The 25,449-nt window shown below is 42.7% G+C and overlaps 1 pseudogene; it reads right to left on the reverse strand.

Annotated features, from left to right (window-relative positions):
• LOC141103009 (peroxisomal acyl-coenzyme A oxidase 2-like) overlaps window positions 1–25,449 on the reverse strand; it is a 105,848-nt pseudogene that overhangs the window by 47,124 nt on the left and 33,275 nt on the right.

The following is a 25,449-nucleotide window of genomic DNA, read 5'->3' on the forward strand; positions in this document are numbered from 1 at the left end:
CTGCTCCAGAGCACTCTGGACCTCAGACTGGGGTGAAGGTTGATCTTCCAACAGGAGAACGACCCTAAGGACACAGCAAAGATAACAAAGGAGTGGCTACGGTACAACTCTGTGAATGTCCTCGAGTGGCACAGCCAGAGCTCAGACTTGAACCCGATTGAACATCTCTGGAGAGATCTGTAAATGGTTGGGCACCGACACTCCCCATCCAACCTGATGGAGCTTGAGAGGTCCTGCAAAGAAGAATGAGAGAAACTGCCCCAAAAAAGGTGTGCCAATCTTCTAGCATCATACTCAAAAAGACTAGAAGCTGTAATTGGTGCCAAAGGTGCTTCAACAAAGTATTGAGCAAAGGCTGTGAATTCTTGTGTACATGTGATTTTTTTCATTTTTAATAAATTCGCATAGATTTTAAACAAACTTCTTTCACATTGTCATTACAGGGTATTGTTTGTAGAATTTTGAGGAAAATAATTAAATAAATCCATTTTGGGATAAGGCTGTAACATAACAAAATGTGGAAAAAGTGAAGCGCTGTGAATAATTTCAGAAGAGGAGGAAAAAAAAAGAAGAAAAAAAAAGGAAAAGAAAGTATTTTGCTTGCGCATGATTGGGTGATGGGATTCAGCAGAGCTTCACCTCATTTTTTAAGCAAATGGAAAATTCCCAAGCAAAGCGAACAGCCTATTTGCCTTTATTAATTCAACCCCTGAAAGTCTTGCAGGTGTCTGTGTGATTAAAAGAAGTGTATAAATGCAGTGCTTAGACAATAACTGGAGTACTGATGCTCACACCAAACCTTGTGCATAAAAATGTGTTTAAGCCTGGGATCACACTATTGCACACACAGACATTGCATGTGATTTGCACCGCATTGCTGTTTAGATCACATGCGATGTCTGTGCAATGCGAATTCAGTCACACAGTTGTATGGCTGAACTCCCATTGGAATTGTATTCGCAAAAAAAAATAAAAAAATTAAAAAAAGGTGCAGGAAGCTTTTTTCCCCCCGCACTGGAATCGCGCTGGTTCCGGCAACGCAATAATGTGAACCCAGGCTAAAAAAAAAAAAAAAAAATGTTCTGGTTTATTCTGGGATGCACTGGAGTAATGAAGGGGAATATGCTGTTTTTTCTGGAGAAAAATGTGATAAAAATAAAGCTGCTAGCATATACACTGCTCAAAAAAAATGAAAGGAACATGTTGAAAAAAACACATCAGATCTCAATGGGGAAATGTATCATGCTGGATATCTATACTGATATGGACTGGGTAATGTGTTAGGAATGAAAGGATGCCACATCCTGTTCCTCCTTGCACAAAGGAGCAGATACCGGTCCTGCTGATAGGTTAAGGACCTTCTACGGCCCTGTCTAGCTCTCCTAGAGTAACTACCTGTCTCCTGGAATCTCCTTCATGCTCTTGAGCAGGGGTCTCCCCTCCATCTGTTGTGAAACTATAAGTTCCATGAGGTATTGCAAGGCTGACAGTTACAAGCATGACTCCTACAGGCAGAGGCATGATGGAAGTTGTAGTTTTGCAACAGCTGGAGGGCCTCCGTTTGAGACCCCTGCTCTTGAGACTGTGCTGGGAGACACAACCAACCTTCTGGCAATGGCACGTATTGATGTGCCATCCTGGAGGACTTGGACTGTCTGTGCAGCCTCTATAGGGTCCAGGTATTGCCTCATGCTACCAGTAGTGACACTGACCCTAGCCAAATGCAAAACTAGTGAAAAAAAAAAAAAAAAAAAAAAAAAAGGGAAGTGTGCCCATCGAGTGCACCTGTTAATTTCATTAACACCAAAGCAGCTGAAACTGATTAAAGCAGAGTTCCACCCAATTTTGAGAGGTGGTATTAAAACGAAAGACAACCTCTCGTTTTTGGATATTTAAAATAAAAAAAATTTTACTTTCTAACTTACCTTTTTTGGATGTACTAAGAGTATCTTCCGATCCAGCCTGGCAGCGGCCGAGGAAGTCACATCCTCTTCTGCGGCGAGCCCCCCATTGTCTTCTGAGACATGTGTGTGTCCCAGAAGACAAACTGGCCATTCGCAAAGTGCTGCGGAACTCGCGCATGCGCTATCGGAAACCGGCAGTGAAGCCGCAAGGCTCCACTGCCGATTTCCCTTCGTTGGAATGGCGGCGCCTGCATCCAATCCGATGGATGGATCGGCCTCGGGGGGGATGACATCACGGACTCCCTGGACAGGCAAGTGTCCTTATTGAAAAGTCAGCAGCTACAGTGTTTGCAGCTGCTGCCTTTTAAAAATTTTTTTTTTTTTTAAATCGTCTGGAACACCACTTTAACAACCCCCTCTGCTACGTAACTGACCAGATCAACATCCTAGTAGTTTAATTGACTTGATTGACTGAGTGGTCCTTCAGACTCCGGATGGGAACAATGAAAGGATGCATGCCATAGTTCTTTCCATTCCTACGTAATTGGGCCAGGACAAGAGCGTGAGTGCTGGTCTTTCCTACTGTGCAAGTCATAGAACATAATAAAACATTACACAACGTAATACATTTCCTTAAATTTGTTTAAACATAACATAACGTTGCATAGGAGAACATATATGCACCAGCTTTTGATTAATAATTGTAATCTGTTTTCCTTTTGAGGAGCTATTAAAGCGGAACTAAACCCTCCTAACCTTTACAGCCAAGGAAGCTGCCATCTTAGCCTCAGTTTGATCTGCGGTTGCCTTGGTGCTGCACATATGATCAGTTATGACACTAAGCACACTATTTAACTGTAAGGGTTCATTTGCATTGGCAGAAAAATGCTGTGTTTAACCACTTGCCGACCGCCTAACGTATATATACGTCGGCAGAATGGCACGGGCAGGCAGAATCACGTACCTGTACGTGATCTGCCTCCCGCGGGCGGGGGGTCCGATCGGACCCCCCCCGGTGCCAGCGGCGGTCGGCATTTGACTGGGAGCGTCGGGAGGCGAGGGGGAGACCATCTGATCGTGGCCCCCCCCTCACGATCGCTCCCAGCCAATCGGAATCCTCCCCTGCCTGTGTGTAGTTTCACACAGGCAGAGGATGTGATGTCATCTCTCCTCGGCTTGGCAGTTTCCGTCCCAGCGCCGAGGAGAGAAGACATGTAAGTGCACAACACACACACACACACACAGTAGAACATGCCAGGCATACTTTACACCCCCGACCCCCCCCCAATCACCCCCCCCCCGTCACAAACTGACAGCAAGCAGTATTTTTTTTTTTTTTTTCTGATTACTGCATGGTGTCAGTTTGTGACAGTTACAGTGTTAGGGCAGTGAGTATTACCCCCCCTGTAGGTCTAGGATACCCCCCTAACCCCCCCTAATAAAGTTTTAACCCCTTGATCACCCCGTCACCAGTGTCACTAAGCGATCATTTTTCTGATCGCTGTATTAGTGTCGCTGGTGACGCTAGTTAGGAACGTAAATATTTAGGTTCGCCGTCAGCGTTTTATAGTGACAGGGACCCCTATATACTATCTAATAAATGTTTTAACCCCTTGATTGCCCCCTAGTTAACCCTTTCACCACTGATCACCGTATAACCGTTACGGGTGACGCTGGTTAGTTCGTTTATTTTTTATAGTGTCAGGGGACCCGCCGTTTATTACCTAATAAAGGTTTAGCCCCTGATCACCCGGCGGTGATATGCATCGCCCCAGGCAGCGTCAGATTAGCGCCAGTACCGCTAACACCCACGCACGCAGCATACGCCTCCCTTAGTGGTATAGTATCTGTACGGATCAATATCTGATCCGATCAGATCTATACTAGTGTCCCCAGCAGTTTAGGGTTCCCAAAAACGCAGTGTTAGCGGGATCAGCCCAGATACCCGCTAGCACCTGCGTTCTTCCCCTCCGCCCGGCCCAGCCCAAGTGCAGTATCGATCGATCACTGTCACTTACAAAACACTAAACGCATAACTGCAGCGTTCACAGAGTCAGGCCTGATCCCTGCGATCGCTAACAGTTTTCTTGGTAGCGTTTTGGTGAACTGGCAAGCACCAGCCCCAGGCAGCGTCAGGTTAGCGCCAGTACCGCTAACACCCACGCACGCACCATACACCTCCCTTAGTGGTATAGTATCTGATCGGATCAATATCTGATCTGATCAGATCTATACTAGCGTCCCCAGCAGTTTAGGGTTCCCACAAACGCAGTGTTAGCGGGATCAGCCCAGATACCTGCTAGCACCTGCGTTTTGCCCCTCCGCCCGGCCCAGCCCAGCCCACCCAAGTGCAGTATCGATCGATCACTGACACTTACAAAACACTAAACGCATAACTGCAGCGTTCGCAGAGTCAGGCCTGATCCCTGCAATCGCTAACAGTTTTTTTGGTAGCGTTTTGGTGAACTGGTAAGCACCAGCAGCCTAGTACACCCCGGTCGTAGTCAAACCAGCACTGCAGTAACACTTGGTGACGTGGCGAGTCCCATAAGTGCAGTTCAAGCTGGTGAGGTGGCAAGCACAAGTAGTGTCCCGCTGCCACCAAAAAGACAAACACAGGCCCGTCGTGCCCATAGTGCCCTTCCTGCTGCATTCGCCAATCCTAATTGGGAACCCACCGCTTCTGCAGCGCCCGTACTTCCCCCATTCATATCCCCAACCAAATGCAGTCGGCTGCATGAGAGGCATTTTCTTTATGTCCTCCCGAGTACCCCTACCCAACGAACCCCCCCAAAAAAGATGTCGTGTCTGCAGCAAGCGCGGATATAGGCGTGACACCCGCTATTATTGTCCCTCCTGTCCTGACAATCCTGGTCTTTGCATTGGTGAATGTTTTGAACGCTACCATTCACTAGTTGAGTATTAGCGTAGGGTACAGCATTGCACAGACTAGGCACACTTTCACAGGGTCTCCCAAGATGCCATCGCATTTTGAGAGACCCGAACCTGGAACCGGTTACAGTTATAAAAGTTAGTTACAAAAAAAAGTGTAAAAAAAAAAAAAAAAAAAAAAAAAAAAAAACACAAACAAAAATATAAAATAAAAAAAAAAAATAGTTGTCGTTTTATTGTTCTCTCTCTCTCTCTATTCTCTCTCTATTGTTCTGCTCTTTTTTACTGTATTCTATTCTGCAATGTTTTATTGTTGTTATGTTTTATCATGCTTGCTTTTCAGATATGCAATTTTTTATACCTTACCGTTTACTGTGCTTTATTGTTAACCATTTTTTTGTCTTCAGGTACGCCATTCACGACTTTGAGTGGTTATACCAGAATGATGCCTGCAGGTTTAGGTATCATCTTGGTATCATTCTTTTCAGCCAGCGATTGGCTTTCATGTAAAAGCAATCCTAGCAGCTAATTAGCCTCTAGACTGCTTTTACAAGCAGTGGGAGGGAATGCCCCCCCCCCCCCAACGTCTTCCGTGTTTTTCTCTGGCTCTCCTGTCTCAACAGGGAACCTGAGAATGCAGCCGGTGATTCAGCCAGCTGACCATAGAGCTGATCAGAGACCAGAGTGGCTCCAAACATCTCTATGGCCTAAGAAACCGGAAGCTACGAGCATTTTATGACTTAGATTTAGCCGGATGTAAACAGCGCCATTGGGAAATTGGGAAGGCATTTTATCACACCGATCTTGGTGTGGTCAGATGCTTTGAGGGCAGAGGAGAAATCTAGGGTCTAATAGACCCCAATTTTTGCAAAAAAGAGTACCTGTCACTACCTATTGCTATGATAGGGGATATTTACATTCCCTGAGATAACAATAAAAATGATTTAAAAAAAAAAAAATGAAAGGAACAGTTTAAAAATAAGATAAAAAAAATAATAATAATAAAGAAAAAAAAAAAACACCCCTGTCCCCCCTGCTCTCGCGCTAAGGCGAACGCAAGCGTCGGTCTGGCGTCAAATGTAAACAGCAATTGCACCATGCATGTGAGGTATCACCGCGAACGTCAGATCGAGGGCAGTAATTTTAGCAGTAGACCTCCTCTGTAAATCTAAAGTGGTAACCTGTAAAGGCTTTTAAAGGCTTTTAAAGCATGTCATGTTTGGTATCCATGTACTCGGCCTAAGATCATCTTTTTTATTTCATCAAACATTTGGGCAATATAGTGTGTTTTAGTGCATTAAAGTTTAAAAAAGTGTGTTTTTTCCCCAAAAAAATGCGTTTGAAAAATCGCTGCGCAAATACTGTGTGAAAAAAAAAAAATGAAACACCCACCATTTTAATCTGTAGGGCATTTGCTTTAAAAAAATATATAATGTTTGGGGGTTCAAAGTAATTTTCTTGCAAAAAAAAAATTATTTTTTTATGTAATCAAAAAGTGTCAGAAAGTGCTTTGTCTTCAAGTGGTTAGAAGAGTGGGTGATGTGTGACATAAGCTTCTAGATGTTGTGCATAAAATGCCAGGACAGTTCAAAACCCCCCCAAATGACCCCATTTTGGAAAGTAGACACCCCAAGCTATTTGCTGAGAGGCATGTCGAGTTCATGGAATATTTTATATTGTGACACAAGTTGCGGGAAAGAGACAATTTTTTATTTTTTTTATTTTTTTTTGCGCAAAGTTGTCACTAAATGATATATTGCTCAAACATGCCATGGGAATATGTGAAATTACACCCCAAAATACATTCTGTTGCTTCTCTTGAGTACGGGGATACCACATGTGTGGGACTTTTTGGGAGCCTAGCCGCGTACGGGACCCCGAAAACCAAGCACCGCCTTCAGGATTTCTAAGGCCGTAAATTTTTGATTTCACTCTTCACTGCCTATCACAGTCTCGGAGGCCATGGAATGCCCAGGTGGCAAAAAACCCCCCCCAAATGACCCCATTTTGGAAAGTAGACACCCCAAGCTATTTGATGAGAGGTATAGTGAGTATTTTGCAGACCTCACTTTTTGTCACAAAGTTTTGAAAATTGAAAAAAGGAAAAAAAAATTTTTTTTTCTTGTCTTTCTTTATTTTCAAAAACAAATGAGAGCTGCAAAATACTCACCATGCCTCTCAGCAAATAGCTTGGGGTGTCTACTTTCCAAAATGGGGTCATTTGGGGGGGTTTGTGCCACCTGGGCATTCCATGGCCTCTGAAACTGTGATAGGTAGTGAGGAGTAAAATCAAAAATGTACGCCCTTAGAAATCCTGAAGGCAGTGATTGGTTTTTGGGGCCCCGTACGCGGCTAGGCTCCCAAAAAGTCCCACACATGTGGTATCCCCGTACTCAGGAGAAGCAGCTAAATGTATTTTGGGGTGCAATTCCACATATGCCCATGGCCTGTGTGAGCAATATATCATTTAGTGACAACTTTTTGTAATTTTTTTTTTTTTTTTTGTCATTATTCAATCACTTGGGACAAAAAAAATGAATATTCAATGGGCTCAACATGCCTCTCAGCAAATTCCTTGGGGTGTCTACTTTCCAAAATGGGGTCATTTGTGGGGGTTTTGTACTGCCCTGCCATTTTAGCACCTCAAGAAACGACATAGGCAGTCATAAATTAAAGGCTGTGTAAATTCCAGAAAATGTACCCTAGTTTGTAGGCGCTATAACTTTTGCGCAAACCAATAAATATACACTTATTGACATTTTTTCTACCAAAGACATGTGGCCGAATACATTTTGGCCTAAATGTATGACTAAAATTGAGTTTATTGGATTTTTTTTTAGAACAAAAAGTAGAAAATATCATTTTTTTTCAAAATTTTCGGTCTTTTTCCGTGTATAGTGCAAAAAATAAAAACGGCAGAGGTGATCAAATACCATCAAAAGAAAGCTCTATTTGTGGGAAGAAAAGGACGCAAATTTCGTTTGGGTACAGCATTGCATGACCGCGCAATTAGCAGTTAAAGCGACGCAGTGCCGAATTGTAAAAAGTGCTCTGGTCAGGAAGGGGGTAAAACCTTCCGGGGCTGAAGTGGTTAACTACGTTTGGATGCAGATTTTGTGCATAAAAGAAAGATTCTGCATGAAATATGCACCTAGTGCAGAGCTATGCATGCAAAATCTGCAGCTGTGTCCTACGTTTTTTGTGTGCGACTAAACGCAGCGCACATTTTCATCTGTAGACGCAGCTGTGTGTACGAGCCCATTGACTACTATAGTGCTGCATTTAGATGTGTAGAAAACTACACGCAAGATTTTTTTTTCTGGCCAAGCGAATGAACCCTAAATGCACACAAACATGCATGAACACGAGTACTTTAGATGCGTATTTTACTCAGGATCTTGTAGCTCTGCAAGAACCTTCATTCTCAGAAGTCACCACAAGCAGCAACACAGTATAAAGCGTATACTTACACTCTCCTGGCCACCATTTTGTTGCTGTAATAGTTGGAGTGTCAATAATAGATTCCTGGGTTGTGGGATCAAAGGTGGCAGTTGTTTCTAAACCTCGAAGATGAGTGCCTGAAACAGATTAACAAGCTAAGTGAATGAACTTGGATATTTGGCTTTTAAACACTCACCCGCTTGACAACACTTAACTTTATCCACTAAAAAATGCACCTGCTCTTTAGAGCTGCACGATTCTGGATAAAATGAGAATCATGATTTTTTAGCTTAGAATAAAAATCACAATTCTGAAGAACTTTATTTCAAAGATTTACAACCCCTGAATATTAGGTTATCAAAAAAGATGGCAATAAAATAAGGCATAATACTCTTTGCTTCAAACAAAATTGAAAGAAATGTAATGAAAAACGTAATGCGTAATTAGAAATTAAAAAAAAAAAAAAAAAAAAACACATTAGAAGAGGGGTTCCAGCCTGGGAAAAAAAATAAAAATAAATAAATTGAAAGCCAGCAGCTACAAATAATGTAGCTGCTGACCTTACCTGTCCAGGGAGCCCGTGATGTTGGTATCCCAGACGATCTTCAAGTCGGCTCTCAGGTGCTGCCGCCGCCATTTCGGCTTCACAGCCGGTTCCCTACTGCACATGCATGAAGCGCAGTGCGTTGTGGTTTCTAACTGGCGGCGAGAGAAGGAGGAGGGTGGCCGAATTTCCAAGGGACGGCGCTGTGGTGCAGCGTCCCGGAAGTGGGGAAGGGCACCTGTCAAAAAATAGGTACCTATTCCCTCCCCCTGAAAGGTGCCAAATGTGGCACTGAAGGAGGTGGAACTCCGCTCTAGGTTATATTAGGGTTTTTTTTTTTTTTTTAGTACCCACTGATACCTACCGCAACTTTTTTGTTTACACTTCAGCTGTCAGCAATGGTACAAAGCATTGATTGATTTCACAAATGAAAGATTTTTTTTTCTTTTTTTTGCGCTTTCAATGTGAAATGTGTAAAAATATTAACAAAAAAATGTTTTAATTGTTAATAGTTTATAAAATAGAAGAACAAATAAAAAAAATTAAAAAAACACACACAGCAGAAAAATTATTAAATGGAGAATAAGGAGTTAATAAGGCTGACTAGAGTAAATTAAGGGTTAATAAGGGGTTAAAAGGGGAACAATTAAAAAAAATAAATAAATAATAAGATTGACAAGGTTGCTTTAAACGGACTTAATTTGCAGACCAAAGTTCTTTAAGGGCCCTTTCACTCTGGGGGGCGGGGGACGGCGTCGGCGGTAAAGCTTTACCGTCGGTATTCGGCCGCTAGCGGGGTGGTTTTACCCCCCACTAGCAGCCGAGAAAGGGTTAAAAACCACCGCAAAGCGCCTCTGAGAGGCGGTATAGCCACGCTGTCCCACTGATTTCAATGGGCAGGAGCGGTATACACTCCGCTCCTTCATCGCTCCGAAGATCCTGCTAGCGTACCGCTCCAGTGTGAAAGCCCTCGGGGCTTTCACACTGGAGAGACAGGTGCAGCTGTTTTGGGTCGGTTTGCAGGCGCTATTATTAGCGCAATAGCGCCTGCAAACCACCCAGTGTGAAAGGGCCCTAAATGAATAAACAGAAGGACAGATAAAAAAAAAAAAAAAAAAATACAATGTTTTTTTATCTGTCTTTCAGTGGCTGAGCAATGTTGTTGATACATTGCTGGCTGCTTTTATTTTTTGACAGCTGTGAGTAGGGAAACTCCTCTAATAGCTGAATGAGTCATCGGTTGTTAAGCAAGCGGTAGTCCCGCTGCTTAACAACTGGTGATTGCAGCTTTTTTTTTTTTTTTTACATTCCAGCTGTCAGTGTGGGAGTGTGACAGATGAAATAACCAAGCCTGAAAGTATCGTTTCAGGTATCGGAGCATTTGCAAGAGTATCGGTGCAACCCTAATTTTGAAAGGAATCGTAGAAATTCTGGATTAGGCGCGTGTGTGTGTGTGGCGGGGTCGAATCGAGATAGCGATCTTTTAATGATTAATCGTGCAGCTCTACTGCTGTTAGGTCCTGTATATTAACCACTTCAGCCCCAGAAGGATTTGCCCCCTTCCTGACCAGGCCATTTTTTGTAATACGGCACCGCGTTGCTTTAACTGACAATTGCGACGTTGTACCCAAACAAAATTGATGTCGTCCCCCCCCCCCCCACAAATAGAGCTTCTTTTGGTTGTATTGATCACCTCTGTGGTTTTTCTTTTTTGCGCTATTAAAAAAAACAATTTTGGAAAAAAACAATATTTTGTAAAAAGTTATAGCGTCTACAAAATAGGGGATAGATTTATGGCATTTTTATTATTTTTTTTTTTTTACTGCTAGAAATGGCGGTGATCAGCGATTTTTATCATGACTGCGACATTGTGGTGGACAGATCAGACACTTTTGACACTTTTTTGTGACCAGTGACATTTATACAGCGATCAGAGCTAAAAATAGCCACTGATTACTGTAAAGCTACAACGGCTCGTGCAGGGGAGCCAACCTGCCACAGTATAACTGCGGAGGCTGGTCAGGAAGGGGTTAACCTTAACAACAGCTGTCAAATTTTTTTTTTTTTTTTTTTTAAAGGGCAGAGAATCAAAAAAGGTTAAAAAGATCAGTTTACAAAACAGCATTTCAAAATGGTCAACTGCAAAAATCTCTGCACTCGACTGTCCAAGTCCACCTGTCATGGTCATTGCAACAAAGATCAGTGGTCTCCTCTAGTTTCACAATCCTTGGGCCAACTGTGCATGCGTTGGTGTACAGCACAGATACAGCCTAAAGCCCCATACACACTATAAGATTTTCTGCAGATTTTTGTCTTCAGATTTACCAAAACCATATAATATGAGGTCAATCCTAATGCCCTGTACACACGATAGGATTTTCCGATGGAAAATGTGTGATAGGACCTTGTTGTCGGAAATTCCGACCGTGTGTAGGCTCCATCACACATTTTCCATACGAATTTCCGACACACAAAGTTTGAGAGCAGGCTATAAAATTTTCCGATCGTGTGTACACAAATCTGACACACAAAGTGCCACGCATGCTCAGAATAAATTAAGAGATGAAAGCTATTGGCTACTGCCCCGTTTATAGTCCCGACTTTGTGTTTTACGTCACCGCGTTCAGAACGATCGAATTTTCCGACAACTTTGTGTGACCGTGTGTATGCAAGACAAGTTTGAGCCAACATCCGTCGGAAAAAAATCCATTTATTTTGTTGTTGGAATGTCCACTCAATATCCGACCGTGTGTATGGGGCATTAGAGTTTCAATTTGTATGCAATCAGGCAGGCCCTTGCACTATATGGTTTTGGTAAATCTGAAGACAAAAATCTGCAGAAAATCTAATAGGGTGTATGGGGCTTAACACTTTAGAGCCATTTATTTCAAAAACATAAAAGGGATGGATTTGCTGGACACTGCTTACTGTCTTAGAATTGGGAATAAACCCCTTATTTTTTTGGATTGCGGTGGAAGCAATGGCATGCAAATACCTAGCCCCCCCCCCCCCCCCCCAATTGTGGATTTTAGACTTCTAGAAAAAGAATATTTGTTGGAAGGCAACATGATTTAATATCATATTTCTGGTTGATACAACCAAGCCTTCGCTTTCTTGGGGGCGGTCTGGAATGTAACAGGTTGCATATCAATACTTTGTAGCATATCTGAAAAAAAGTCCAGCTGACTTTTTTTGTCGAAAATTCAGACGGACTTAGATAGAGAACATGTTCTATATTTTTCCGACTGAGCAAATTACTATCAGAAAAAACGCGTCTGTATGCTGTTCCGACGTACCAAAAAGACACATGCTCTGAAGCAAGTACGAGACGGAAGCTTTTGGCTACTGGCTATTGAACTTCCGTTTTCTAGTCCCGTCGTACGTGTTGTACGTCACCGCATTCTGGACGGTCGGAATTTGGTGTGAACGTGTGTATGCAAGACAGCTTGAGCCGAATTCCGTCAGAAAAACCTTCAGAATTTATTCCGACGGCAAAACCGGTCGTGTGTACAGGGCATGACAGAGCTGCAGCCACCAACTTCAGAATTTACAGGTGGATTCTCCTGTCCTACGGATGGAAGAAATCGGTCTGTTTTTTTGCTGCCACTGAGATAATGGGAGGCCTGCCCCCCCCCAGTGCTGGTTGAGTCCTTCATGAAGTCGCTCTCCTCCCTGCCAATGAGGATGCAGGGGGAAGGAGCAGGTCGGGCGGCCGTGGCTATGTGAGCGCACGCATTATGCACAGTGTTGGCAAGCAGAGGGAAGGGGGGAGCAATCCCGCACAGGGATGCTCTGTCTCTCAGGAGAGCCTGTGTCAACTCGGCGGCGACCTGAGCAAGATGCGGACACCTTCTACAAGTAGAAACCTAAGGCTCAGCATAATGCTGGGGGGGAGGGGTCAGGGCCCCCTCTGGCCCCCCCTAGTGACACCGCTGTGTTCTAGTATGTGGTGCACATTATGGCATCAACCACCTGTTTTTTTTTTTTCTACCGCTTTAAAGAAGAATTCAAGATAGGTTATATTTTTACATAGTTAAATTGGTCCAGTTTTATGTCACTGCCCCAACTTTCCACTTTGTCCAATCAGATAATGCTTTGCATTTATTTAGAAAATCCAAAGCATTCTCTCAATAGCACCTGTGCTGAGTGGCTGACCTTCTGTGTTCACAATGCATCAGGCCAGCCAGTCAACACAGGACCTGAAAGTAAGTGGAGATCACTGGAGTAGCGGTGTGCCAGAATGTTTATACTGAAATGTTAAACAGTTTTATATTTATGAAAATAAGCAAGGATCCATGAATAAAGGGGTTGCAAACCCTCATGTTTTTTCACCTTAATGCATCCTATGCATTAAAGGTGAAAAAACTTCTGGCAGTTACCGGTCCCTCAGCCCCCCCCCCCCCCCCGTTTTACTTACCTGAGCCCCGTAATTCCCACGCCGGAGATGCGCTGTGCCGGCTCTTGCTCAGTTAGATTGATAGCAACGCAGCCATTAGCTCCTGCTGCTGTCAATCAGATCCAATGACGCGGGGGCGGGGCCTAGTCCGGCATTTGTGTCTATGGACGCAAATGCTGGACTTGGAAGCGTGCCCGCAATGTAACCCCCCCGGGAGAGCGATTCTCCTAGGGGGTTATCTGAAGTGAGGAGCCGCCAGGGGACCCCAGTAGTCGAGGATCAGGGCCACTCTGTGCAAAACGAACTGCACAGGAGGAGATAGAGAGAGATATATTAAAACAAAAAAAACAAAAAAAAAAAACAAACACACACACACACACACACACACACACACACATTAATATATAAATATATAGTTATTTAGCTTCAGTGTAGAGCTTACCAGTGAGCGGGGTCCACGTCAGATATGCAGTTTAAGGGCTTGTAGGCCCACTTTTATTAAAGAAAGAAAATGTCCATCCAGAATTCCCACTTCACAGCAGTAATAAACAAAAATACCAAGCCACCTGGCTCTCTGGTCAGCTCTGCTGCTCAGGCTTTGCTTCAGACCTCCTGGCTTTATAACGGAGTTCCTGTACCTCAGCACTCTTTTCCAGCCCACAGGCTTGGACCCTCTGTCCGCTGACAGACAGAACTGTGCAGACATGCACTCTTCTCCCTTGCACACCTGGACTCCTCGGGAGGGTGGAGCCCAGAACCCTGGTCCTGGCTCTGCTATAAGCCCAGTACCCACCTGTACAATCAACAAGCCAGACTCCTGGCTGTTCCCAAAACCCAGTCCCAGGATTGGGAGATTCCATCCCACCCAGATCGCTATGAAATCTCCAGGTTCCCGGTCCCCAACTGAATTTTACCAACCACAGAGGAAACTGATAAGACAGTTTCCTCCAAATTAAATAATCCTCCTGGAGCCTCCCAACCTGCCTATTTGAGAATCCTGGGCGACTATCAGTAGGACAGGGATCCATACTGTCACAATATACATACATATACATACAGTGGGGACGGAAAGTATTCAGATCCCCTTAAATTTTTCACTCTTTGTTATATTACAGCCATTTGCTAAAATCATTTAAGTTCATTTTTTTCCCTCATTAATGTACACACAGCACCCCATATTGACAGAAAAACACAGAATTGTTGACATTTTTGCAAATTTATTAAAAAAGAAAAACTGAAATATCACATGGTCCTAAGTATTCAGACCCTTTGCAGTGACACTCATATATTTAACTCAGGTGCTGTCCATTTTTTCTGATCATCCTTAAGATGGTTCTACACCTTCATTTGAGTACAGCTGTGTTTGATTATACTGATTGGACTTGATTAGGAAAGCCACACACCTGTCTATATAAGACCTTACAGCTCACAGTGCATGTCAGAGCAAATGAGAATCATGAGGTCAAAAAGGAACTGCCTGAAGAGCTCAGAGAAAGAATTGTGGCAAGGCACAGATCTGGCCAAGGTTACGAAAAAATTTCTGCTGCACTTAAGGTTCCTAAGAGCACAGTGGCCTCCATAATCCTTAAATGGAAGACGTTTGGGATGACCAGAACCCTTCCTAGAGCAGGCCGTCCGGCCAAACTGAGCTATCAGGGGAGAAGAAGAGCCTTGGTGAGAGAGGTAAAGAAGAACCCAAAGATCGTTGTGGCTGACCTCCAGAGATGCAGTCGGGAGATGGGAGAAAGTTATAGAAAGTCAACCATCACTGGAGCACTCCACCAGTCGGGGCTTTATGGCAGAGTGGCCCGACGGAAGCCTCTCCTCAGTGCAAGACACATGAAAGCCCGCATGAAGTTTGCTAAAAAACACCTGAAGGGCTCCAAGATGGTGAGAAATAAGATTCTGTGGTCTGATGGGACCAAGATAGAACTTTTTGGCCTTAATTCTAAGCGGTACGTGTGGAGAAAAACAGGCATGCTCATCACCTGTCCAATACAGTCCCAACAGTGAAGCATGGTGGTGGCAGCATCATGCTGTTGGGGGGGTTTTCAGCTGCAGGAACAGGACGACTGGTTGCAATCGAGGGAAAGATAAATGCAGCCAAGTACAGGGATATCCTGGATGAAAACCTTCTCCAGAGTGCTCAGGACCTCAGACTGGGCCAAAGGTTTACAAGACAATGACCCTAAGCACACAGCTAAAATAACGAAGGAGTGGCTTCACAACAACTCCGTGACTGTTCTTGAATGGCCCAGCCAGAGTCCTGACTTAAACCCAATTGAGCATCTCTGGAGAGACCTAAAAATGGATGTCCACCAATGTTTACCATCCAACCTGACAGAACTGGAGAGGATCTGCAAGATGGAATGTCAGAGGATCCCCAAATCCAGGTGTGAAAAACTTGTTGCATCTTTCCCAAAAAAACTCATGACTGTATTAGATCAAAAGGGTGCTTCTACTAAATACTGAGCAAAGGGTCTGAATACTTAGGACCATGTGATATTTCAGATTTATTAAAGAAAAACTGCAATCTGTCAACAATTCTGTGTTTTTCTGTCAATATGGGGTGCTGTGTGTACATTAATGAGGGAAAAAAAAATGAACTTAAATGGCTGCAATATAACAAAGAGTGAACAATTTAAGGGGGGCCTGAATACTTTCCGTCCGTACTATAATATATATATATATATATATATATATATATATATATATATATATATATATATATATATATATATATATATATATATATATATATATTATAATACATACATGCATACATACACACAATTTTTTATTTTTTTTTAAATCTGTGCAAAAAATAACAATAATAATAAAAAAAAAAAAAGTTAAATGCGCCCCTTCCCGCCGAGCTCGCGCGCAGAAGCGATCACATACGCAAGTAGCGCCCGCATATGTAAACCGTTAAAACCACACATGTGCGATATCACCGCGATCGCGAGAGCAATAACTCTAGTCCTAGATCTTCGCCTATGGAGATTTTTAAGGGTAAAAGTTTGTCGCCATTCCACGAGTGGGCGCAATTTTGAAGCGTGACATGTAGGGTATCAGTTTACTCAGCATAACATTATCTTTCACAATATAAAACAAAAAAAAAAAAAAAAATTGGGCTAACTTTATTGTTGTCTTAAAAAAAAAAAAAAAAAAGAAGTATACTTTTTCCAAAAAAAAAGACTGCTGTACAAATACAGTGTGACAGAAAGTATTGCAACGACCGCCATTTTATTCTCTAGGGTGTTAGAAAAAGAAAATGTATAATGTTTGTTTGGGGGTTCTAAGTAATTTTCTAGCAAAAAAACTTAACTTGTAAACAACAAATCTCAAAAAGAGCCTTGGTCCTTAAGTGGTTAAGGTAAAGATACTTTTCTAATAATTATTTTTATTTTAAGCATACATCATAACTAAACCATTTACTAGAAACTGCAATGAGATTATACGTGTGTATGCCTCTCTTTAATTGAAAAAGGAACAATTCATGCTGCAGTTAAAATTATTACAATTCAAAATTTTCATGCTACAAGGGCTAAATGGTTTAGCCAGGTATATGTCTATTCATTTGCCTTCAGATAAATAGAAAATATATACTTTACCAGAAATCTCAAGATCTTTTGTCTGAGAGATATAAAAAAATAAAAGGGGATTTGCCTGGATCACCGAATAAATAGTATTAATTGTTAACAATTAAGCAATCGCTAGTTTTGAAATCAATCTCATCCACACGGATATCCATGGGACGCAGTTCTAATCGCCCTATTGACAAACAAAAAATAAGAGAAAGAGGATCTCTTAAGAGGGCAAAATTAGACCACTAAATATGATTCAAGCAAGCTTTATTAAATAGAAATAATCACAACAAATTATTGAGAAAAAAATTATTAAGAAGAAATCATGTGATGTGTATGTGATATGCGCAGCTGCAGTTCCCCCTGTTTTTAATTACTTGACAACATTGTCTCTTTTAAATCAATCTGTGTGTACATGATTAATCTGCCTCCCTTTTTTTCCTATTAATTGGTTGTGATTATTTCTATTTAATAAAGCTTGTTTGACTCATATTTAGTGGTCTAATTTTGCCCTCTTAAGAGATCCTCTCTCTTATTTTTTTGGCTGAGAGATATCAGCTTTGTCGCCTTCCCTTTTTCCTCTCGTTCCTTTCTCATTTCTCTTTTCTCGTTCCCCTCTCACAATCTTTCTACAAAAACTTTTATCCCCCAAACAAAAAAAAGTAGGCGTGGATGTGTTTTCCACATAATTAATGACGTCAAATTACATTCATTTAATCATACACTTGTTCGCACAACTACCTAAAGGGGCCAGTATTGGATTAAAAATAATTTTTGTAATTTTCTTCTTTTCAAGATTTCGCTTCAAGGGTTTTGCTCAAGGATGTATCATCTTAGGTGGGGACAGAAAAAAAAAAATAAATAATTTTACCGCTGAACAACCCAGGACACATCAGATGGAACCTCTAGCTTGCCCTACAAAAAACTAAGAAAAATTAAAAATGCTATCGACTTCTCTCACAGGTCACCCTATGGGCAGGGATTTCACATACTTCTCGGCCCTACACAACAAACATACACGAATAGACTACATTTTTCTATCGCAAAGGGCTCTACCACTATTGCAATCTGCAAAGATTGGCATCAAGTCCCTCTCGGATCATGAACACATTTCCTTGATATTGTGATCCCCCACCTAACACCCAAAAAAAAAAATAGCATGTGGAGATTGAACCCATCCTTGCTCACTGACGCTCAGCATCACACGCAAATATCAGAAGCAATAAATTCATATTTCATTGAAAATGAATCAGAAAAGCTCTCCCCACTGACCGTATGGGCAGCTCATAAATGCGTGATTAGAGGGGAATTTTTTAGAATGGGAGCTAGGAAAAAAAAACAAAAAAAAAAAAAAAACGGGAAGCTGAGAGGGATAAGAAAAGAGCTTTTAAAAAATATAAAAATGAAGGAACACTAGTGTTGTTTAAAATGTTACAAAGAGTTTAACAGAATATGTAAAGAGGAAATCAAGGATGCAAAAATTCAAAACGAACGGCAGATTGCAAAAGATAGTAGGACAAACCCCCAAAAAAGTCTTCAAATATATTAATAGTAAAAAGGTCAGGTCTAAGCATGTAGGCCCTTTACAAAATAATCTAGAGCGGGTGACTGGGGACAAAGAGAAGGCAAATTTATTAAATACTTACTTCAGCTCTATGTATACAAAAGAGCACGGAGCAGCTATGTCCATAATGGGGGTGGTATTGACACAGCCCCGAATGATCCACAATGGCTCGAAAGTGATATGGTCCAGAAATATTTAGACAGAATAAAAGGTAAATAAAGCACCTGGACTTGATGGCATCCACCCACGGATCCTAAAAGAATTGAGCTCTGTCATTTCAAAGCCATTGTGTCTAATTTTTAGGGACTCATTAATGACAGGAATAGTACCACTGGATTGGTGCAGGGCGAATGTGGTGCCTATATTTAAAAAGGAAACAAAGTCTTTACCAAGTAACTATAGACCTGTTAGTTTAACTTCTATAGTTGGGAAGATACTGGAGCGTTTAATAAAAGACCACATAGATGAGTTCTTGCTGGAAAAAAACATTTTAAGCAACAGACAGCATGGGTTCATGAAAGACAGAAGTTGTCATACAAACCTGATTTCTTTTTATGAGGAGGCAAGTAAAACCTTGGACAGAGGCATGTCGGAGGACGTGGTATATTTGGATTTTACAAAAGCGTTCAATACAGTTCCGCACAAATGGCTCATGTGTAAGTTAAAGTCTACAGGCTTGGAAATATCAGTTTGTAAATGGATAGAAAACTGGCTACAAGACAGAATTCAGAGAGTAGTGGTTAATGATTCTTACTCTGAATGGTCTAGGGTTATCAGTGGTGTACCCCAAGGTTCAGTGTTGGGACCCTTACTTTTTAATATCTTTATAAATGATATTGGATCTGGGATCAAAAGTAACATTTCAGTCTTTGCAGATGACACCAAGCTATGCAGTGGAAAAACATCCTTACACGATGTCTCCAATTTACAAGCCGACCTCAATGCACTGTCTAATTGGGCGACTATGTGGCAGATGAGGTTTAATGTTGATAAATATAAAGTTATGCACTTGGGGGCTAAGAATATGCATGCATCATACATACTAGAGGGAGTACAACTGGGGGAATCCGTAGTGGAGAAGGATCTGGGGGTTTTGGTAGATCACAAGCTCAATAATAGCATGCAATGCCAAGCTGCGGTTTCCAAAGCGAGCAAAGTCCTTTCTTGTATTAAGAGGTATGGACTCCAGAGAGAGAGAGATATCATTTTGCCCCTGTTCAAATCATTAGTAAGACCTCATCTGGAATATGCAGTTCAGTTTTGGGCACCAGTTCTCAAAAAGGATATTAGGGACCTGGAGAAAGTGCAGAGAAGGGCAACCAAACTGATAAGAGGCATAGAGGAGCTCAGCTATGAGGAAAGATTAGAGGAACTGAATTTATTCACTCTTGAGAAGAAGAATAAGGGGGGATATGATCAACATGTTCAAATATATAAGGGGTCCATATAATGAACTTGGTGTTAAGTTATTCACTTTACGGTCAACACAGAGGACACGGGGGCACTCTTTACGTCTAGAGGAAAAGAGATTTCATCTCCAAATACGGAAAGGTTTCTTCACAGTAAGAGCTGTGAAAATGTGGAATAGACTCCCTCCAGAGGTGGTTCTGGCCAGCTCAGTAGATTGCTTTAAGAAAGGCTTGGATACTTTCCTAAATATACATAATATAACTGGGTACTAACATTTATAGGTAAAGTTGATCCAGGAAAAATAAGATTGCCTCTTGGGGGATCAGGAAGGAATTTTTTCCCCTGCTGTAGAAAATTGGAGCATGCTCTGCTGGGGTTTTTTCCCCTCTGGATCAACTGTGTGTATATCATTGGGTATATTGGATTGTACAAGATTTTTTTTTATGGCTGAACTTGTGTCTTTTTTCAACCTAACTATATAACTAAGTGTTAACTAACTTCCAGTGTTTATAAGGCAACTTTAAATAAGCCCCTTTCTCCCCCCCCCCTTTTTCCAGTAATGAGAATTTTTTTATTTTTATTTTTTAAATCCCTGTTCATTGTCTTACTTGACACACAAGTCATCAATATAATTATACACATTCTGGTACCATGGCCAGTCCTTGCTTTTGTTGTCTAGGACACCCACAATTTACAACCTGGGAGAATATGCAATCAGACTCTTAAAATCTTCTGTAAAAGTCTCTGTCCCAAAGCAATGAACTTGGATTCACCTTCTAACAGATAGACAAAATGGCTTCCAAGCTGCTCATGAAACCATATATACAATAATATGTATAGGTCTTATAAATGTATTCTTTTTAACCTCAATAGTTCTGAATTTACTTCATCAATTTGCAGTTTCCAGGCGCATCGACCAGGTATGGTATATACATAGTTACATGTAACTACAGTATCTCACAAAAGTGAATACACCCCTCACATTTTTGTAAATATTTTATTATTAGATCTTTTCATGTGACAACACTGAAGAATGACACTTTGCTACAATGTAAAGTAGTGGGTGTACAGCTTGTAGAACAGTGTCAATTTGCTGTCCCCTCAAAATAACTCACACAGCCATTAATGTCTAAATCCACTGGCAACAAAAGTGAGTACACCCCTAAGTGAAAATGTCCAAATTGGGCCCAATTAGCCATTTTCCTCCCCGGTGTCATGTGACTCTTTAGTGTTAAATTTGGTGTTATCGCTCTCACTCTCTCATACTGATCACTGGAAGTTCAACATGGCACCTCATGGCAAAACTGAGGATCTGAAAAAAAAAAAAATAATTGTTGCTCTACATAAAGATGGCGTAGGCAATAAGAACATTGCCAAGACCTTGAAACTGAGCTGCAGCACGGTGGCCAAGACCATACAGCGGTTTAACAGGACAGGTTCCATTCGGAACAGACCTCACCATGGACAAAGAAGTTGAGTGCACGTGCTCAGCATCATATCCAGAGATTGTCTTTGGGAAATAGATGTATGAGTGCTGCCAGCATTGCTGCAGAGGTTGAAGGGGTGGGGAGGTCAGCCTGTCAATGCTCAGACCATACACTGCACAATGCATCAAAATAGGTCTGCATGGCTGTTGTCCCAGAAGGAAGCCTCTTCTAAAGATGATGCACAAGAAAGCCCGCAAACGGTTTTCTGAAGACAACCAGACTAAGGACATGGATTACTGGAACCATGTCCTGTGGTCTGATGAGACCAAGATAAACTTATTTGGTTCATATGGTGTCTGATGGTGTTCAGATACTGTATGTAAAAAATAGGTTTTAATGGGTTATAGGCCACCTTCAGGTTATGGACACTGGTATACCATCAGTAACCACAAAGTGAGGCTTTAGGACACTCTTGGGGACAGCCACATTGGCAAGTCTAAAGCTTGAATTGTTTTGTTCCAAGTGGACAAGATACTGTTTTGCAACAGTCTTGAATGGAACTAGGCATAGGGAACTGCTTCGAATGAAGCTACCATGGTTCCTAGCAACCTCATGCAGAGGCAAATGGAGGGATTGCCGTTTGACCTGACCATCCGCACCAGCTCTCTTATGGAGTTGATCTTTGCCTGAGGCAAGAACACCTTTTCCTGGGCTGTGTCTATGATCAGACCCAAGTACTCCAGCCTTTTTAGCGGTATTAAGGAAGATTTCTCTAGGTTGAGAATCCAACCCAAACTTTCCAGATAACTGGTTGTAGTGCATATGCTTTGCTCCAAATGAGCCACCGACTGGTCTATTAGCAATAGATCATCTAGGTACGCTACAACTGTTATGCCCTGTGCCCTTAACCTGGCTAGAGGTGGGGCCAGCACTTTTGTGAACACCCGGGGTGCTGTGGCTAGCCCGAAGGGCAGGGCTACAAACTGGAAATGCTTCTGTTCTAACTCGAACCGCAGAAACTTTTGGTGAGCGGGAAATATAGGGACATGCAGATATGCATCCCTGATGTCGATAGATGCCAGAAGTTCTCCTCCTAGAAGGATAGAAACTACTGACCTGATCGTCTCCATGCGAAAGGAGCGGATCATCAGGAACTGATTTAGATTTTTTAGATCTAGAATAGGTCTGACATCCCCATTTGGTTTTGGTACCATAAAAAAGATTTGAATAAAACCCCAAACCTTGCTCTTTTGTGGGGCTCTGTATGATCACCCCTTGGAGATATTAATCGGTCTAGTGCCTGAAACAGAGATTGTCTTTTCTCTGGATCTTTGGGAATGCTTGACCTCAGGAAATGAGACGGTGGAAAGTCCCGAAATTCCAGCTTGTACCCCAGCGTTACCGTGGAGATGACCCATCTGTCCTGAATTTCCTCTTGCCAGACTTCTGAAAACTATAGAAGTCTGCCCCCCACCTTGGTGAGGGGGGCCGCCTCTTCATGATGAGGCTTTAGGATTCTGCTTTGCAGGTTTCCGACCCCAGGACTTCTTTTGAGCCTGGGTCTGACCCTGAGGTTTTCCTCTAGAGTCTGACGGCGGAGGCCGTCACCACTGCCTAGTGGCAGAAGCCCCTGGCGCAGGGGAACGAGCCCCTTTAAATGAATGGCGTTTATACTTTGACTGGCAAAAAAGTACTTTTCCCACTAGAAATTGTTTGGATATATATGTCCAAATCTTCTCCAAATAGCCGCTCCCCATGAAAAGGGAACCTGGTTAGGAGGTTTTTACATGGTGCTTCAGCTGACCAATTTAACCACAGGATTCTACACATATGCAATAAGCGTGAGGCGGGACACCTGGTGAATAGAATCTTTAATGGCATCTATGGCAAAGCATAACTTTTGGTAGTTCAGCCATTTCCCGAGCTTGTTGTGCAGGAACCTCGTTAAGGGCCTGTTTAAATTGGTCCTTTAGGGATTAACATAAGCCTATTGCAGTGACTGCAGGCTGAGTAACGGCACCTGCCAAGGAAAAAAAGTCAATTTTAACAGGGATTCCAACCTCTTATCTGTTGGCTCCTTAAGCATTTGTGTATTGTCTACAGGACAAGTTAGGCCTTTATTCACTCTGGAAATCACAGAGTCAACTGCTGGTACCTTGCATTTTTTTGGAGAATTTCTCCTCCAGGGGATAGAGAACTGAAAATCTCTTCGGGGGGGGGGGGAGAAAATGCTTATCCGGGTGATCCCATTCAGCAAAAATAAGCTGTTCTAGGAATGTATGTGCAGGAAATGCATGCAAAGGCGAGAAGGTTTTAAAGAACCCAAAGATGAAACCAAGCTTTCAGGAGACTCCTTTAGAGGTAGCATGAAAGTAGAACGAACCATCTCCATAAGAGATTGTATCAGCAATTTCTCAGATTGAGAGGCTGAAAAAGGATCAACTACTGTTGTTTCCTCCGCAGAGGAATCATCCGTTTGTTTTTTCTCCTGATCACCTAAGGGTAACGCCTCATCCTGTGCCCACTGTTCCCCTTGCAAAGGTTCTGAAGTGGGGGAGGGGGGGGGGGATCTAGCACGCTTCCTATCCATTAGAATGGGGGATGCGATTAAAGTAGCTAATCTTCCTTCCAGACCCTGCAGGGTGGAAGAAAAGACATCTTCAGTCACGTATACAGGGGCTGATATGTGAGAAGCAGTTGCACCATCAATTTGTTCCAATGGCTCACGCTGGCTTGCCATAACTGGTAATTCAGGCGAGGATGACAGCATGGAAATGCGACTCGAGATCCTAGCGCCTGGGGGTGAAACCTTTAGTACCCTTTTGGTCTTTGTGGTGTCTTTTTTAGCAGGCATAGTCCTAAAAACAAAAAACAGAGGCACTATACAATTGCACTTAATCGCTGAATATAGTCATGACAATAAAAGTCGCTATAAAGTTCAGCCTAGTGTTGCTGGAAAAAAAAAAAAAAAGACCAATTTTGCAACCCTCACGTGCCCCACAGCTCCTGTGTCCCTGTGCAGACTGCTTTGTTTCCTCCTCGTCAGCCGAGGAGAGACTGTCCCAGCTGTGGTATTTATCTGTCTTTGCCTGCCGTGCATCCTAGTGGACGTTCACAGTGCTGCGCTTAGGCCCCGCCCCCTCTGAAAACAATCCGCCCTTCTGTTTAATTTAAACTGTTCCCGCACTGTGTTTTTTGGGTCGGGGGGGGGGGGGTTTGAGGGGAGGCAGAGACCTGTCAGCAGCAGGTCGAAAAACAGTATCACAGTAAAAATATTAGTAGTAGCAGAACAGCGGGACTTCCGCACCCCCCCCCCAATGTAAGGGGGGGGTACACTGATGTCCCCCTAACCCTCAGTCCCATCAGGGGGGGGGGGGGTGGGGGGGAGAAAACATTGTCAGTTTCTTTTTACCTTAGGAAAAAATCCCCCTCAACACGCTGCTGCGGCCACACAGAGACTGAGCTTTACAGTGAAGACAACAAATTAAAAGGTATGTGCATAGACTCCTTCTAGTGGAGAGTTTAAGGCATGACACTTTTTCCCTAATAGAAGGATACAAAGGTGGACTTTTTTTTTCAGTTCCTAAGTTTCTTTCCTTACCTTATCCTCGCCGCAGGATTTGCTGAATTAACAGACAATCCAACCTTCACCCATCACGGCGGGCTGCGTTTAGCAAACCTTCAATGACTGGGTCCCTAGATATTTGGGTTCCACTCCCTTGGACCTGTAAAGCACCCCACCAGGAAAGCTTTAGGTAATGTAGCAAGACCTAAGCCCTGGGTTCCCGCGGTCCAGCCCTACAAAGAGGCATTATAGGCAGAACCTTGTGCTTCGGATAGGAGGCCCCAGGTACCATCCACTTAGGCCTCAGTGGCACTTTGGATGGATCTGGTCTATGGAGGCCATTTAAATCCAGCATGGATTCCTCCTGGAGCTCCTCAGAGCACATCTTTACTCGTGACCAACACCTTAGACACTGGCGAAAAAACTGATGTGCTCCTGGAAGGAGGAGGGGTTATATAGGGAGTGAACTTCCTGGATTGGGTATACTAGTGTCCATCACCTGAAGGTGGCCTATAACCCATTAGGTAATTACTTAACGCTCTGTGTCCCATGATGTATGATAAAGAAATATACCATGCCTGTAATACTTCTGTAACCAATGACAATGTTGGACTCATAGGCCCCTTTCACACAAGCAATCTGATCAGGTCCACTTGTCAGTATTGGCGATCGGATGGTCCATGTATCAATATGGACTGGCACGTTTTAAGCAGACGTGT

The sequence above is a fragment of the Aquarana catesbeiana genome, linkage group LG07 (assembly GCF_042186555.1).
Source record: "Aquarana catesbeiana isolate 2022-GZ linkage group LG07, ASM4218655v1, whole genome shotgun sequence".
Lineage (NCBI taxonomy): Eukaryota > Metazoa > Chordata > Amphibia > Anura > Ranidae > Aquarana > Aquarana catesbeiana.